Below are 13,388 nucleotides of genomic sequence, written 5' to 3' on the forward strand. Positions count from 1 at the left end.
TCACTCGCCACTCGTTGTCGTCCCCCATTAAGAAAAATTTAAAGGATATACTTTTATAACTTTTTTGCTCAAAGCAGAAAGAGAGGACACAAACATCATTATATTACTTGATACTAAGAATTTCAAAGAAAGTAATGCCTAACACTCATTATATTAATTGAAACAAAGAATTTGTTTTTGCTCATTAAATTAGATTTATTTTAGTATTAAGAGATCATCACAAGAAGAACATGCATGCCCAATAGTCTCATAATAATAAAAAAAAAGCAATGCCTAATTATCATATTTAACACCAACATAAATCTCAAAATCAAAAACCCAATTCACTAAATAACACTTCCATGAAGATTGAAGTCAAACAGAAACAAATCTATTTGAACTCAACTGTTATTTAGCTCATTAGAACAATTATAATCAATATAGTAAGCTCCTAAAGTCCAATTTCAAGAATTCATGAATTGAAACAGAAAACAGTGTAAGGTCATTGAAATCACCAAATCAATGGCCAGCCATGGAAGGATTGAGCCCCAACAACATGTTGTTTGCATTAGACAGGTAGGCCATATTTGGAGTCTTCGCCAACATTGCCACTATCTCCCTCGAAGCCTCAATCTTCCTGAGCTCCATCAAACCCATTCCAAGAGCCGTAGTCGTATCTGAAATAAATTTCACAGCCTCACTCTCACCTTCCGCCCTAATAATCGCTACTCGCCTCTCTTACTTTGCTTTGGCCACCATGAATTTTGATCTCTCCACCTCCTATTGCGCCACCTAGTTCTGCTCCACGGCCTTGGAGAACTCAGCCCCATACGACAAGTGCGTGATGGAAACATCATTGAGAACGATTGAAATAAGCACTTTCTCGTCGTATTCGAGGCCTAGGGTTTGAAATATTGGGAGAGTTGATGTTGGAACAATCTTCTGTGTAAAATAAATAACTTGAAACTAAATCAAATAGATAAAAATAAATTACTTACAGAATTTATTTTACTGAACCGAATAAAAATTTAAAAGATTAAGTCGAGTGTGTAACATCTTACCCTTAAGACAGATTCGCCCTGCTTCGGTGCTTACGGACTAATGACGTCTATCTCCCAGGATATAATGATCTTCACAAAATGTAGTAGTACTCTAACAATTTGTACATCGAATAAAATCTGTGTTCTAAACTCTCTAAATTTTTTCCTAAAATAATATAAAAAATAAATTGATGCAAGAGAGCAACAAAATGAATTTTCAGAATATCGAAATTTGTTGGAATGCCTTGGTATTTATAGGACTGAACATGTTTGATTTTCAAACCGAACATGTGTGTTTTTGAAATGAACAGGTGCAGTTCACATTTCAATAGATCTGCTGGAATTGTTTGATTTGTTCGAACTGTATAAATCTATCCAAACTATACAATTTCAAATCTGTGTAATTGCTGGGCAGTTTCTAGCAGTTAATCTGTCGAAATTTCGGACTGAATGAGGTAAAATTTGGACATAAAATTAAATTCAATTTTGGCACAAAATTTGAATTTAATTTCATTAAGAATTTTTGGAAAAAATTCAAATAAATTTTCTCCAAAAAATTAATATAAGAACCGACCCGACCCACAACCTACACTCGTGCTTGGCACAGGTCGGCCGGTCGGACGGCGGCAGTGGCGCGCGCGCGCGTGTGGTGGTTTGAGCCAATGTTCATTTTATCCATAACTTCTCCTTTCTACAAACTTGGGGTGCCCCTTGGGGCCTAACCCAAGTGTTGCCACCTAGAACTTATATACACACATAAGTTCTCTTAAGTTTCCAATGTGGGATAGCCATTTCAAGCAAACTTGTATTTTACTTCTTCAATTTCCTATTCCAAGAACCCGAAAACGACGTCAATTTTCCATTCACTCATAAATGGTTTTGACGAACCATCTTTACCGTGTGACTTGCCATGTGGCAAGGAACACATCAACTCTTTGGACCCACCCCAAAAGACGTATGGGACCTATTCAATTTTGGGCTCAAAGTTGGCCCAAAATTAACCTATAAAAACCAAATTTCGAACAATCCCCCACATGAATGGAATTTGACGGAGAGAAAATGCAACAACATGATCTAATTACAGAGAGTACAGAAATTGAAAATATTCTGCAAAGGATAGGTAGCTTTTGGCTTTGAACCTTCTCTTGTGAGACACTATCGGATTTACTAGCTAACCAGTGAACATGATGTCTTGAACTGTTCAGCCACTTGTGTAAACCAAGACAATAGAACTCACACAGTATATCACCAGACACAATTTAGTTCTCACTATTGTGTTCATTTTGGCCCTGAACAACCTGGTCTTCCATGAGTGCTCTAGAGAATTGTAGCCGTTCATAAATCTCATAGAACCAACCTAGTTCACACTCATATAAGTGATTCTTATAAAGAGTATCCTGCCATACTCTACTAGGTATACCTAGATATAAGAATCATTAAAAAGTATTACTTAACCTAAAACGTTGTAGACATCACTATTTCATCATAGAAATGGATAGGAGTTTGACTCCCCAATGATCCTTCTAAGTCATACACAACTCGGTTGTCCCTTTGAATCTAGACCTTGGGATCTCTAGTCAACTAGGTTGGGTTGCTGTTGTGGTAACTTTTATTTAATAGGCTTAAGTCTCATTCCCTCGATGAATTCTCAATTAGCTCTCTTGCTAACCCTTTGGTTAGTGGATTTGCTATGTTGTCTTTAGATTTCATATATTCAATGGAAATAATTCCATTAGAGAGTAGTTGTCTCACGGTGTTATGTCGACGACGAATGTGTCGTGATTTACCGTTGTACATATGACTCTATACTCTGTCTATTGCTAATTGCTTATCACAATGTGTACATATAGCAGGCACCGGTTTTAGCCACATTGGAATATCTTCAAGGAAGTAACGAAGCCATTTTGCTTCTTCCCCAGCTTTATCTAAAGCTATGAATTCTGATTCCATAGTAGACCTAGCAATGCAAGTCTGTTTGGAAGATTTCCAAGATACAGCCGCACCACCAAGAGTAAAGACATACCCATTGGTGGATTTTGAGTCTCTAGTATCCGATATCTAGTTTGCATCACAGTATTCTTCAAGTACTGCTAGATATCTAGTATAACTTAACCCAATGTTACGAGTAAATCAGAGATATTTTAGAACTTTTATAATAGCTTTCCAGTGTTCTATTCTTGGATTACTCGTATATCTACTTAATTTACTTACTGCATAAGCTATATCCGGACGAGTGTAGTTCATCAAGTACATTAAACTTTCAATAATTTGGGCATACTCTAATTGAGAAATACTTTCCTGTACATTTTTAGAATGAAACAAATTAACATCTATAGGTGTTCTAGCAAGATGATCATCATCTTTGCTGAATTTGTCAAGTATTTTCTCAATGTAATGTGATTATGACAAAGCATAACCTTCTGATGTTTTGGTAATTTTCATACCAAGTATTACATTAGCAATTCCCCTGTCTTTCATGTCAAAATGTTTATTCAACATTTTCTTGGTAGTTTTAATCATGTCATTATTATTACCTATGATGAGCATATCATCCAAATAAAGATATACTATAACCTAACCGTTGCTAGTGTTTTTAATATAAATACATTTGTCACATTCATTAATTTTGAATCCATTTGACATCATTGCTTTGTCAAATTTCTCATGCCATTGTTTTGGCGCTTATTTTAAACCATATAATGATTTAACCAATTTACGTACTTTATTTTCTTTTTTTGGAACAGAAAATCCTTCTAATTGTTCTATGTAAATTTCTTCATCTAACTCACCATTTAAGAAAGTGATTTTCACATCTATTTGATGAATTTTGAGATTGTACAAGGATGCAATAGCAATTAACATTCTAATGGATGTTATTCTAGTAACCGGTGAGTATATGTCAAAGTAATCAAGACCTTCTTTTGTCTAAAACCTTTGACCACAAGTCTTGCCTTATATTTGTCAATTGATCCATCCGCTTTCATTTTTCTTTTGAAAATCCACTTATACCCAAGAGGTTTACACTCTGGTGGTACATCCACCAATTCCCAAATGTGATTTTGCAAGATGGATTCAACTTCGTTGTTTACAGCCACTTTCCATAAAGGAGCTTCAGGATTGGGTGTAGCCTCTTCAAAAGTTAAAGGCTCATTTTCTAACAAAAATGTAAGAAAATCTGGACCAAAAGATTTTGAGGTTCTAGTACATTTACTACGCCTAGGTTCCTCTTCCTCATTTTGATCTATCTCTTGCTCTTGTTCTTGATCATGTTCTTGATCTTGACTAGTAATAGCATCATGAGATTTTTTGTTAGTACTAGTCTCTTGTCTAGTTTTATTTGGAAACACATGTTCAAAGAAAGATACATTCCGAGATTTAATAATAGTATTTACATGCAATTTGGAATGTTATGACTTATGAATCAAAAATAAATATGCACTACTATTCATGGCATAACCAATGAAAATGCAATCAACAGTTTTAGGACCTATCTTAGTCCTTTTAGGACTAGAAATAGCCACTTTAGCCACACACCCTCACACTTTTAAATATTTGTAGGATCGTACTCTCCCATGTCACATTTCATAAGGTATTTGATTCACTTTCTTTCGAGGTACTTTATTAAGTATATAATTAGCAGAAATTATTACTTCCCCCCACGAGTTCTGAGGTAATCCAGAATTGATTAGCATGGCATTCATAATTTCTTTTAAAGTCTTATTTTTCTTTTTAGCAATTCCATTTTGCTGAGGTGAGTAAGGAGCGGTGGTTTGATGAATTATTTCATGTTCTTTACAAAACTCACCAAAAAGTGATTCATATTCACCACCTCTATTACTTCTAAGTTTTTTTTAATTTTCTTACCAAGTTGATTTTCAACTTCATTCTTGTATTGAATGAAAGTTTCCAAAGTTTCCAAAGTTTCATCCTTGGTTCGAATTAAATAAACATAACTATATCTAGTATCGTCATCTATAAAAGTGATAAAATACTTTTTCCCACCTCTAGTTTGAATTGATTTAAAATCACAAATGTCACTATGAATTAATTCAAGTGGTTTCGTACTTCTTTCAATTGTATGAAAAAGAGATTTGGATAATTTTACCTCAATACAAATTTCACATTTATGATTTAAATCAATATCAAATTTAGGTAAACATTCCATATTAATTAATCTACATAAAGATCCATAATTAACATGTCCAAGTCTACTATGCCATAAATTTAAAGACTCAAGCAAGTAAGAAGAAGATGTATTTTTACTAATAATAGAGGGTACAATAGTCATTACATTCATTTTGAAAAGGCCATCAGACATGTAACATTTTCCTACATACATCTCGTTTTTGTTAAGTACAAACTTGTCACTTTCAAAAACTAGCCTAAACCCATTTTTACTCAACAAAGATCCGGAAACAAGATTCTTGCGAATGTCTAGTACATACAGCACATTGTTGAAAGTGAGTTCCTTTTTAGATGTCATCTTCAGAATAATCTTTTCTTATCCTTCAACTTTGGAAGTTGAGGAGTTGCCCATAAAAAGTTGTTCACCGTTGTCCACTATAGAATAAGATGTGAACATCTTTTTGTCGGCATATATATGGCGAGTAGCACCAATGTCTACCCACCATTCTTTTAGATTTCCGACAAAGTTTGCCTCAGAAACAACTGCAGAAAGATTTATGTCATCTACACCATTGAAAATTTTTTCTACTTCGGTCATATTGGCTTAAGCAGACTTTTGTTTGTTCTTCTTTTGCTTTTGCCTTTGCTATGGCAATCTTTGGCCCGATGTCCCTTTTTATCACAGATGTAACATTTGCCATTAAACTTGTACTTCTTAGTTTCTCCTCCTTTAGAGTCTTGTGAGGAACTTTCTCCATAAAACTTTCATTTTTTGGCTTTGGAGCATATTCCACTACATTTGCCGTTGACCCTATTGGATGCTTATCAGCCCACTTTTCAGAATTGCGGTTGTCCTCCTCTATCCTCAAACGCACAATAAATTCCTCCAAATACATTTCTTTGTGCTTGTGTTTGAGGTAGTTCTTGAATTCCTTCCAACCTTGTGGTAATTTCTCAATTAAGGCTGCAACTTAGAAAGATTCACTGAGAGACATGCCTTCTGCGTGAATGTCATGCAGAATGAGTTGGAGATCTTGAACTTGGCTAGTCACAGTCTTAGAATCAAACCATCAAAATGTCCAAGAATTTGCCAACCACAAATTTCTTTGGGCCAGCATCTTCTGTTTTGTACTTTTTCTCCAAAGACTCCCAAAGTTCCTTTGTCGTTTTAGTAGGACTGTAGACGTTGTATAATGTGTTGTCAAGTCCGTCCAAGATGTAGTTCTGGCAAAGGAAATCAGTATGTTTCCAAGCATCAACCGCAACAACCACTTGCTGGTCGGTTTCATCCTCTTTCAAAGTAAGAACATCTTCACGGAGGAAATGTGCCAGGTTTAGAGTAGTAAGATAAAACAATATTTTTTGTAGCTATCGTTTAAAATCAGTTGCTGAGAACTTCTTTGGCTTTTCACTGTGATTGACTGGCACCGTCACAATAGGAGGGATTGGAGTAATTGCAGCCACCACACTAGTACTTGCTTGAGCATTAGTTTGACTAGTTTTAGTAGTCATGAATTCTAAATTATAAAACAAAATTAGAATTAGAATTTTATACTACACATAAAATTTAAACCAAAACCATATAATTAAATTCTATAAAAATAAAAGAAATAAGAATTGTAACTTTCATTTCCAATTAATTTGAAAATAAAATAAAATTTTATTTAAACAAATTAATTCTACACAGAAAATTAAATTTCTATAACACTTCAAAAATTAAAATACTGAAACAAAATTTTAATTAATGAAAACTCAGAAATTATTTCTGAAAATCAAAAATTAATTTTTGACTAACTTCACAAATAAATATTCTAAATTTTTAATGACACCAACATATTACTACTAGTTGTCAAAGAAAATAAATAGTATATTACTACTATTTGTTTTTCCAATCAGAATATTATTTTGTAAAACCACAGAAAATAATTTCTGTAAAAAGAAGAAAAGAAAAAAAGGAAACAAACGAAAAATTCTGCATAAACAGAATAATTCGAATCTGTCTTAAGATTGTTAAAACAATCTTCTGTGTAAAATAAATAATTTGAAACTAAATCAAACAAATAAAAATAAATTTCTTACAGAATTTATTTTGCCGAACCCAATAAATATTTAAAAGATGAAGTCGAGTGTGTGACACCTTATCCTTAAGATAGATTCACCCCGCTTCGATGTTTATGGACTAATGACTTCTATCTCCCAGGACACAATGATCTTCACAAAATGCAGTAGCACTCCAAATAATTTGTACAGCGAACAAAACCTATGTTCTAAACTCTCTGAATTTTTCTCTAAAATAATATAAAAAATAAATTGATGCAAGAGAGCAAAAGGAAGACAACAAAATGAATTTTCAGAATATCGAAATTTGCTGGAATGCCTTCGTATTTTTAGGACTGAATAGGTTTGATTTTCAAACCGAACAGGTGTGTTTTTGAAATGAACAGGTGCAATTCACATTTCAACAGATCTGCTGGAATTGTTTGATCTGTCCGAACTGTATGAATCTGTCCAAACTGTGCAGTTTCAAATCTGTGTAACTACTGGGCAGTTTCTAGCAGTTAATCTGTTGAAATTTCAGATTGAAGGAGGAAAAATTTAGACAGAAAACTAAATTCATTTTTGGCAAAAAATTTGAATTTAATTTCATTAAGAATTTCTGGAAAAAATTCAAATAAATTTTTTCCAAAAAATTAATATAAGAACCGACCTGACCCACATCTATGCCCGGCCCAGCCCGGCCCAGCCTGTCGAGCGGCGGCAGTGCGCATGTGGTGGTTTGAGCCAAGGTTTACTTTGTCCATAACTCCTCCCTTCTATAAAGTTGGGTGCCCCTTGGGGCCTAACTCAAGTGTTGCCACCTAGAACTTATATACACTTATAAGTTCTCTTAAGTTTCCAATGTGACTCCATTTCAAGGAAACTCATATTTTACTTTTTCAATTTTTTATTCTACGAACCCGAAAACGACGTCAATTTCCCATTCACTCATAAATAATTTTGATGAACCGTCTTCACCGTGTGACTTGCCATGCGACAAGGAACACGTCACCTCTTTGGATCCACCCCAAAAGACGTATGGAACCCACTCAATTTTGGGCTCAAAGTTGGCCCAAAAAAAGCCTATAAAAACCAAATTTCCAACAGTTGATAGACCTCAGGGTGAGAGAGGACACAAAGGGTTAGGTTAACCATTTGGAGGTCCTTGGTGTCGGAGATGGAGGAGAATGTGTGAGGTTGAGTTCAAATGTCGAAAATAAAGGGCTTTTGGAGCCATGGGATGAGGGTTTGTGAGGGAGAGAGAGAGATGTGAATAAGAATGAATTGACTAGGGCTTTGTTTCAAAAAGAAAAGGCAGAGCAAATTAATTGGAGAAGAGACCTGTTTAGTAAATTCAATCTAACTGGGTGTTTCAAAGAGTCGTCTAAATTAAATTGAAAAATTATATACCATCAAGCTTGAAATTGTGATAAAAATAAATATATATAATCACATTTATTTAAAATGTGATTAAAAAAAAATATTATCTCACTCATTAAATTAAGTGTGATTAAAAAATTATTTTAATTTTTTTATTTAATGAAAGTGTAATATTTTTAATTCTTCTTATGTGATCTTTAATCACATGTTAATTAAAAGGTGTGATTAAATATATATATATATATATATATATAATCACACTTATTGAAAAGTGACATAAAAAATAAATATTATCATACTTAATCAAATCAAGTGTGATTAAAATATCAATCTAATTTTTTTTATCACACTTCATGGAGAAGGAGATTAGTGGTGAAGCTGTGGTGGTGGTAGATGAGATGGAGTGATAGTGGTAAAGGAGAGGTAATGGTAGTAGTAGTGGCAGTAATGGTGGTGGTAGTAGTGAAATGGTATCGATAGTGGTAGTAATGGTAGTCGTAGAGGTGGAGTGGCAACAATGGTAATAGTGATGGTAGTGGAATGACATTTGCAGTAGTGGTGAATGTAGTAGAGAAGATGGGTGATAAGAGAGAGAGAGATGAGTGAGAGACAGATAGAGAAGAGAGATAGAGACAAAGTGACAGAGACATCGACAGAATGATGAGCAAGAAATAGACAAAGTGGTCGCTAAAAGTGTATTTTTTTTTTTAATGGATCGATAAATCAAGAGGGAGCTCGGTAAATAGAGAAGAGATGAGGGAGAGAGTGAGCAAGACGGACACAATAGAGAGAGAGAGAGAGAGAGAGAGACAAGTAAACAGACATGCAGACAGAGAGAAAAAAATGATGAGTGAGAGAGAAAGATAGAGAGAGAAAGAGGTAGAAAGAGGGAGACAGAAAAAGAGAGAGAGAAGAGAGATGAGTGAGAGAGACAGAGAGAAGAGACATGACTGAGAGATATAGAGAAGAGATATGAGTAAGAGAGAAGAGAGATGAACGAGAGACACACAAACACACACACACACAGAGATTGACAAACAAACAAAGATAGAAGAGTGATAAGTGAAAGAGAGAAAGAGAAGAGACAAAGAGACAGGAAGATGAAAAAATGGGTGAAAGAGAAATGTTATATCAAAAGAGTAAGACGACATCATTTTAAATTTTTTTTTTGCGACAGAAAAATACTATTGCATTTATTCAAACCATTTTGTGACTGTATATATATGAAGCCGTCTCAAAGGCCCATTTTTTTTTTTTTTTTTTGCAACGGTACCTATTATAGTTGCAAAAAACTCACTCTTTTTTTTTTTTTTTTTTTTTGGCGATTGCAGCTGGTGCCATTGTAAAAACTCTATTTTTTCGTGACAACAATCTCTGCCGTTGTAAATACTCTTCTTTTTTTTGCAACAACAATTTTCGTCGTCGCAAATACTCTTCTTTTTCACAATAGCATTTTTGCCATCGCAAATACTTTATTTTTCCGCGACAGCAAATCGTGTTGTCGCAAAAACTTAGCTTTTTCGTGACAGCAAGTTGTGCCGTCGCAAATGGTTTCGTCTTTTAAGCCCACTTTTCTTGTAGTCCCTTAATTTACAAAAATGATTTAATATAAAAATAATTTTTAATATTAAGATATATCAAAAACATTAAAGGTATTTGTGAAATTTCATATAATTAATCTCATCATAAAATAGCAAAACAAACATAAATTTTTGCTAGTTTGATGATCATCAAACAAACATAATTTTTTTTAGTCTCATTACTAACAATTTCTACACTAACAATCCTATTCAACTTAATTTTGAAAACAAACAGGACAATATTCTTAAAGCTATAAAATTTTAGAATAATTTTTATTTTTAATGATATAAATTGAATTAGATTAGATTTGACTAAAATGAAAATATTTGAAGATCTTTTCCAAGAAAATATACAATATGCTTCTCCGACAAGCAATAAGCAGCGACCACACGATTAAAATAAACATCAACGGTCTAAAAAAACCACTAAGGCCAATAAATAAACAAAGTAATAGACCCAACCAAAACTCATCACTGCTTTGGGGGTTTTTAGTTTGAGCAATGCTACGGATACATAGGGTGAAACACATAAGCTGAAGAGGCGGACGATCGGTTGGACAACTAGAAGACACTTGACAGTTGGGTCGACACCATGACAGCCGCTGTTGACAAGTTTTGTACGGTTGACCAGGCGAACAACTAGTGAACAATTTGTGTTTGGTTTCTATGTCCCATTCTCTGTGCTCCTAGACTTTGTCGTTTTAGTTTAGGGTTTGTCTTCCTTTCTCTTTTTCGATTTCGGCTTTGATTTTGATTATGTGATTGTGATTTGTGTAGACAATACATTTGTTTTCGTTCAATTGCTTGGTTTCGATTCCGTCGTGACGATTACGAAGATTTGGGGTGAACTATTTCAGTGTTGGTATATTCCAATGGTATAATCGTTGTATTTCGATTCTACTGTTGGTAGGTGGACTATCGGTTGATACTAGAGATGCTCGCAGTTTGATTACTGCCGGCAAACTTCCAATCCATCATTTGTTCGCCAGATTGGCAGATGCAGATTGAATGGATTGGCGGATTGACAGATGGATGTGAATCGGTTTGATAGGTTAAATTTTTACAAATTTTGAACATAATATAATAACTTGTCAATATTTTTTTTGGATAACAATCTACCTCAGCGCAATCAAAAGATTATCAAATAAATTGTCAAATACTAATTGTGTGGGTGATTTTCTGACCACACTGCCCGCCTAGTAATCAGCTGGAGAGCACCGGCAAAATAGATGGTTTCAGCTAACCTGCAACAGAAAGAAAAGGCTCCGGCGGTGGCTCTTCCACCCGGGGGCACTCCGACGATCAAGTCAGTATATCTCTCAAAGATAATCAAGTACTAAACTTACTATTCAAAGCATAAAACTGCGTACCTTAGACCCACGGGGGTGCCTCTTTTTTATAGCCAATATAAACCTAGTCCCACTAGAAGCCTGACTTCTATAGACTCCAATTCAATACTTACTTTGGACTCTTCAAGAGATAAAGATAAACTCCCTAAGAGTTTTATCCTTATCTTGGCTAAGTCTCCTCTTTACTCTAGGACTCTTGTCCCTTATCTTTTGTCCATTTATCTCGGATTCCGATATCTTTAGAGATAACCTCGGCCTTTCCGAGATAACCTCGGCGTAACAACCAGGACACGTGGCACTTCGGCTGACACGTCGGCATCACCTTGCCACGTGTTGGTATTCAAAAAATACATCCCCTCAACTGCCCCCTAGGTTCTATTACCTCGGCATTCTGAGGTGATGGAACCTATATCTGTATTTTCTTCCAGTAAATTGGCTTAAAATTTGATAGCCGAGATCATTCATTTCTGGCCGACATACTTTCCCTAAAAAATCAAGATTTTTAAGAAACTTCTCACGCGCATGAGCTGTCATGCACTTCAACCCAACCGTTTTAGACATACGTTTCCCACTTATTGGTTCGTACATGTGACGTGCTTGTTAGCCACCTCTTTTCTCACGTGCGCCGTCTGACGCCCTCGTTCTTCTAGGCGTATTGATTGCTTTTGCCGCCGTTTCTGTTTAATCAAAAACTTTTTTTCCTTTTTTCCGTCTCTTCACTTTTTCATTCGAATCCTCTGCTCTCTCTCTTTAGCTTTCGAAATCCTCCATCGCTCAAGCTTCTAAAGCTCTGCAACCTCCTCCGTTCACCCCTACCGGCGAGATTTCCACCGGTCTTCTGCTCCTGAAATCATCGTAGGACATCGGCAAATCCCTTTTCGGCTTCCCTTTTTCTGGTAAGCTACTGTTCCTTTCATTTTTAGTTCCTCGATGTTTCTTCTTCTTTTGCTGTCGCCATTACTGTACTGTTTCAAGCTCTTTTAATTTATAAATCGTACATCTAAACGCATTCATTCATGATTTTGCCTTTGTCTACATTTTGAACACACGCACTGTTTCACCACATCTTTACACTTTTGCCACTGTTCTTGGCCATATACTCTTGTATTCTTCATGTTCTTGATAGCCCATCTCAATTCTTGTTTCTGAAACTTCGGTTTTTCTATTTTTTACATCTTTTCCAGATTCTTGCTTTCAATCCGTGTTTCCATAGATTTTAGGTCTTGGGATTTGTCTGTAGAACCCATAGCTTAGGAGAAAACTAAAACCTGCACCTACCTTACTGTTTGCTGAGGTCCCAATAACCTTCTAAAAACATCTTCTGAGACCTACCTTCTAAGATTAAGCCTATATCATGGGTATGTGGAAACATAGGGTAAACACCCCCTCCAAACTTGAGTACTTTAGACAGGAGTTTGAAATCCCAGCCGATGTCAATCTGAGGTTGGCTGGGGATGATGACTCCATCATGCCTACCGAAAACTCCATGCCCTTCCCTGTAGTCGCCTTTATAGAGTGTGGACTTCGGCTTCCATTAAACATTCTGTTTCGTGAGGTTCTCCATTACTATAAGTTGAACCCCATGCAACTGGCAATCAATTCCTATCGAGTGATCTTTGGTGTTATAGCCCTAGCTAAACAAGAAAACGCTAGGATCACCCTTGCCGATATCCAATACTGTTATACCATGTGTGGTTTAACTTGAAAAAAAAATGCTACATTTATTACTTCAAGCCGAGGTCCATAGCATTCAAAATTGTAACCGACCTCCCAGACTCCAACAAGGGAGCTGGTGATGATTATCTCCTTACCTCGGGAAACTGGGAGTTCGCCGCAGATGAAGATCTCCATCTCTTCCCTCTCCCAGGATCAATCTTTATAGAGGGTAATGGTAAGAG

The 13,388-nt window shown here is 35.4% G+C and overlaps 1 pseudogene; it reads right to left on the reverse strand.

Moving 5' to 3' along the window:
• Positions 1-265: 265 nt before the first annotated feature.
• LOC114256418 (prohibitin-3, mitochondrial pseudogene) lies at positions 266-12,586 on the reverse strand (annotated as a pseudogene).
• Between the last annotated feature and the right edge of the window lie 802 nt (positions 12,587-13,388).

This window comes from Camellia sinensis, chromosome 8, assembly GCF_055761805.1.
Source record: "Camellia sinensis isolate YWXY chromosome 8, ASM5576180v1, whole genome shotgun sequence".
NCBI classification, from domain to species: domain Eukaryota; kingdom Viridiplantae; phylum Streptophyta; class Magnoliopsida; order Ericales; family Theaceae; genus Camellia; species Camellia sinensis.